Source organism: Alligator sinensis, unplaced genomic scaffold (genome assembly GCF_000455745.1).
Source record: "Alligator sinensis unplaced genomic scaffold, ASM45574v1 scaffold198_1, whole genome shotgun sequence".
Classification (NCBI taxonomy): domain Eukaryota; kingdom Metazoa; phylum Chordata; order Crocodylia; family Alligatoridae; genus Alligator; species Alligator sinensis.
This window is the reverse complement of record NW_005841906.1, coordinates 2902784-2908443: the sequence shown is the minus strand read 5'-3', so window position 1 is coordinate 2908443 and position 5660 is coordinate 2902784.

Below are 5660 nucleotides of genomic sequence, written 5' to 3'. Positions count from 1 at the left end.
TGCGGGCGGGGCAGGGCTGTGACCTCCCGGCCGGGCTCGCCCCCGCCCCGCCCTCAGGGCTCTTAGAACCTCCCCGACGTTCCAAGATGCCAAAGACCCTTTTGGAAGCGCGGGGCCCGGCCGGGCGCGGGCGCGGGGAGCGCAGGACCGCCACCCTCAGCCCGGCCACGGCTTTGGCCACCCGCGTCTTCAACACCCCGGGCATGGAGATGCCGCCGCCTCTGGCCCCGCGCCGGCCAGTGCTTCACCACCCCCTGGTGACAGTGCGGCCAGCCTGTGGCCACGGGGCAGGCGTGAGGTGGCCGCGCGGCCCCTCTCTGGCGTCCTGCAGCCCTTCCCCTGGATTACCGACCCACTGCGCCTTGCTCCTATTGAACGCTGTATAAGGGAAGCTGCCGGTGGGCTTTGAGTGTGCCTGAGCCCGTGCCGATCAGGGCCGGGCCCCTCAGTCCCTGTCCTGAACCCTCGAGCCAGTGGGCCCCCTTGGCCTGTCCACATCTCTGCCTGGCACCTGTCAACTTAAGGGCTCATTGCGTGGCTCCCTTCCTCCTCTACACTATGCCCCAAGCCAAGCAGGTGTTCTCTCTCTGGTGTTGTTTAGTTATACACTCAGCCCCTTGGGCTTTCAGACCCCCCTGGTCCTGCACGCAGCCCCTCCTCCAGGCTCCCGGACCTCTGGTCTCACATGCAGCCCCTCCTCCAGGGTCAAGGACCCTCTGTAGGTTCAGAATAAAACAATGGCCACCAGCTCCTAGGCCTGCAGGGTTGTTTATATCAACTCCAGTCCCTTCAGCAGCCCTGCTGCCAGGGACAGACTCTATTTGGCTCAGGCTCTGGACCTATGCAGCTCCAGCCTGAACCCTCCTCCACTCAGGTGAGTCTCTCATTCACCCCTGTGCCACCTGCAAGCAACTTCAGAGGTTGCTAGCTCCCTGAAAGGAACATGGACACTTCAGCGCCCTGCTACAGAAAGTTTTTCCTAATATCTAACCTAAACTTCCCTTGCTGCAACTTGAGACCTTCTAGCCTGAGACAAGGAGGCTGCTGCCTGCGGGAGCTGGAGCCTCCCTGAACCCCTTTGTCTCCCAGGCAGGGATTCTCAACTCCCGCAACTCCCTGCTGTGCTTCAAGATCCTTCAAGTGTTCAAGATTCTTCAAGTGTTTCAAGATCCTTCAAGGCAAGGCAATGTTAGCTCTGTCAGGGTGCAGGCTGGACGTACAGGATAGGGGGAGGCAGCTGGACGTGTTGGTCTGAAGTCAAGAAGAAAGCAGGGTGTGGGGGTACACCTTATAGACAAGCCCAAATAGTTAGATAGATGGATATAGCACAAGCTGCCATGAGCCGAAGCATGTGATGATGTGAGCTGCAGCCCAGGAAAGCCCATGCTTTCTGCATGCATCTGTCTGCATTGGTTAGACTGTGAGGTGCAAATCTACCCTGCCTCCCAGAAGAGAAACCCAGAGATTTCAAATAGAAATCCCTAGTTGCCATTTTTCTGAGTTCTGTGCAGCAGAACAACTGCTCTGTTATTTTATGGTGGTCATGAAGAGTGAAAACTAGGAGCTGGCATTTTCCAAGGCTAAAAAGTTTGAAAACCACTGCTCTAAGGTGCCACCCTGCGTAGCCCTCTACCAAAACCTTCCTAGACTTAGGTCCAGTCAATACAATATTAAGAGAGACCCAGGAATAGCACTCTGTGCCTGAAAGCTTCTCTGACACCTATGCCAATGATGCAGTTTGTTCAGTAAAAGAACCAAAAAAACTCTCTTGCCTCCAAAAAATTAACAGAATTTACAAGGGAAATCTTAATATTAGTCAACTCCGGGGGTTTGGATTTCTCCTTGGTGCCCATAGGTGTTGTTGCCAACAAGCATTAATTAAAAAAACGTGAATGAAGTAAAAATGTTATGAGATTCACATCAGTTTATCTGAATTTTAATGTATTCACAGTACATGCTTAATTAAAGCATCCACTCAGGAAGACATGAGGAAATCTGCTTATGACCCCCCGGTTAGTGTTATGACATTGTCCTGAAATGTCTTATTTTTTAGTGGTCCATCGTGACTTGCCAGGTGCAGATTTGTGCATCTGTCAGGCCAAGAAGAAAAGTAGAAACTTCTGGGGACAGCAGAACAAGAGAAGCTAGGACAGTGATTCTCAACCAGGGTGCCATGGTGCACTGGGGTGCTTTCAGATCCTTTTGAGGGTGCCAAAGGGGTGCCACACCTAATGTTAGCATCATTAGGTGGGCAAACATGGTTCACAAGCTAAACTCAGAGAGGCATTCAAATAGGAATCCATAGCATTAAGAATATTCTGTGCTGCTGGGGTCTTTCAGAATTCTTTGCAACAGAAGAACTGCTCTAAGAATTTTCTGTAGACAAAAAATAAATAAAAACTAGGAGCTGATATTTTCCAAAGAGTGCCTCGAGTCCATCCAGGAGTGCCTTGAGTCTAAAAAAGGTTAAGAACCACTGAGCTAGGAGAACTACTTCATCCGACTTTTTGACAGGGAGGGAGCACAATTAAATAGTGGAAAATCTCCAAGCAGAAAAAAAGAGACCAATGTGACAAAGCAGAAATTTACAAAGGACTCTCAAGAGAAATATTGACCTGATCTATGCTACGCACTTCTGCCAGCATTGCTACACCAGGCAGGAGTCTGAAGGGATGTGATCCCTGCCTGATGCAAGTGTGTTGCCACAAGCCCTGGTTTTGCTGAGATAGCTTGTTTCACTCATTGGTCGCATCCAGAGGAGTGCGGCGATGCAGTATGTGGTGCTGCATACACGTCTGTGGCACCACATACTGCACTTTCAGATGTTCTCTGCACTACAAGGGAGCAGCACAGGGGTGGAAGGGGAACTTTGATCCCTAGATATCCAGGGGTAAAAAAAACCAGTGGAAATAAAAGTAAAGCACTGCATGTGGAGGCAGCGTGCAGCGCTGAAAACCGGAGCTTGGCTGGCCAGAGCCATGCTTCATACAAAAGGATCACTGCTGCTGCAGCCCTGGGAGACCCCCAGGACTTCAGGAAAGGTTGGTGGGGGCAGCCCAGTGCTGGCCCCAGCCTCCCCTACCCCACCCGGGGTAACTTGCTATGTGGCACAGGCATTCCCTGGCCACAACTAGCACAGCAAAAGGTGCACCACTGCTAATGGTCCGCGGATAACCAAACAGCCACGCACATGGGGATGCAGCCATTGGGGGTGATTTTACTATAACAGTTACTAAACATAGCTTTGTATACAGCTGTAGCCATGGTAAGAATACATAGCCAGAATAGCAGATCAAAGTTCCTGTACCAATGAAGCATTTCCTCTATGGACACGGACAAAACCTTGGGGCTTTGGGGAGAAACAGGAAGCCGCTGGTACAAAGGCAGGTTAGGAGATATGTTTTCATAGCAGGAGTTTTATTAACCTGTAAGACCTGGCATTGCTGAAGACAGCTGACTTGGTGGAAATCCATAGTTACTGGATCCTGTACCCCTTTGAAGATAGTGACCTACCCTCAAAGAATGCTCTAGAATGGTGAGGAAACTGAGGCAGGGAAACATGGCTATATCTCTGTATTCTGTCTGGATCCATATATTTTTTGTGCTAAGTAAACTGCAATTATACAGTTTGGAAGGTTTCAGTTAGTATGTATTTCTAAGGCTGAACTGTAAACCCAGAGCATCCAGATGATTAGTATCCTGAGAAGTTTGGAGTGTCAGCATCGGTACTAGGTGCTGGGAGAGCATGGGTGTGAAGTCCCATTTCAATGTAAGGGTAGCAGTAACGGAGAGAGAGAATACCCAGGATATGTGCCAGAAAGGCCAAAGGAGAAAACTGTGCAGCACTGAGCATTTAGGTCAATCAAAACCACACAGCATGTGGTTCCTTTGTGCAAGACCCAACATAGATGTCCAACAAGCATCCAGTTAGTGGGAACCCTATCAGGGCTTTGTGTCTGACACCCAACTAATTATCACTTGGGAAAAATCCCATTTTGCAGCTATAAAGAAAGAGAGGTTTTCAGATGTGATGAATGATGCACTGGTTCCATGTACTGGGTGTTCTTAGAAGAAAAAAATAAATCTTTTCATGATTTGAAAAAAGAGGGACCTCTGCAATTTATTTCACTTAATTTTAGATACTTTCAAATAAGGTATGTGCTACTGAACCAACAGATTAAATGCTGACCAAAGGGAGGTAATTCTAAGTAAATAATGAATTAGCTGAAAGGAAAATAAATTTTACAAGTATTTTTTTGGATCATGGATATTCTTTAAGGAAACGGGGAGAAAAAGGGATTGAGATAAGGATATGATACAAAAGAAACATGACTTGTTTTCACTTAGTTAAAAGATATTTATACACTAAACAGACACATTTTCATTATGTCCATCCAGTAACAGTTATCTAATTTCAGAAGACTGCACAAATCCAGTTATCTTAAATCACCATTGTACAACAGAAGGCATTTTCCTACAGATGGCAGAGTACTTGTCCAATAAATTAATATCTTTTGAGAGGCATTGATGAAAGGCATCTCTACGGTGATGGGAGTAATGTTAGATATTTGCTGTGTTTATTACTGGATTTATCAATGTTAAAAATTTAACTTAATCTCTTCAGAATCAGTTCAAGAAGAAGAAGAAGAATAGCTTTATTTGGAGATCCAAGTGAAGCATTAGGAATGATATATTACAGTGGGTTGGAAAAGTGATATAGAAATTTGACCAAACTATCAAAATGTGAAAGGAGCACTGGTCCTTTCAAACTTTTATTTGAGAAAGGCAATGTCACTGAGAAATCTGTGTACAAGTGATAAATTGTCTGAGTGTATGTTCTGTCTTTGTATCTGCCATACTGCAAACACCTTCTAGAACATTTATTTCCTCTCTTCAGTCTTTTGCCTCTACCTTGAACTGAAATTTGTAGGGATGGTGACATACAGTGAGCCAAAAAGAGTGGTTAAACCTTTAATGAGCCTCTATTTACATAGAAGCCCTCCTCCCCCTTCCACCCCCCCTAACAAAAACCACTTTTTTTCTACAAGGAGGTAATCAATTAATACAATACCTGGTGACAGATTTTGATCACCTGAAAAAGGGGGCTAAAAGTTACAAAAGAGAGGGCTTCTCACCAGAGATTGTAAGCAGAGCAAAGGAAACTGGCTGCAAAATAGAGAGAGATTCCATATTCTGGAGGAGATAGTGATTTAAGGATAAAAAATGCTCCAGAGTAATGAGGAAACAGAGGCAGCAACATGAGCATTTGTTATTTTGACTGTAGCTGTGTAATACCTCTGTTTACTTACTTAGACCAAACCTCCCCATCCTTGAAGCCATAAGTCTGGGTGCTTTTCACTGGGTGTGGACAGAAACGGTTAACAACAGTGTAATCAGCATTATTCCAGCGCACAAAAGTAGAGGATGGACAACACAAAGCCCTAAACCAAGGCATTTTTGCCCAATCCAATGGAGAATTCCCCTGAAAGAATCAGGGGTAAAACTATACTGGTGCATGTTACACTGGTTTGGTTTGTCTGTGCACTTCTATCCTTGGAGATTGGTTTGCAAAAGATAAACAGGCTATTAACCGGTCCCCCAACACCTAGTGGGGAGGTACTGTAATTGTGCCTGCTAGCTGAGAGGGCTGCACATCTGTC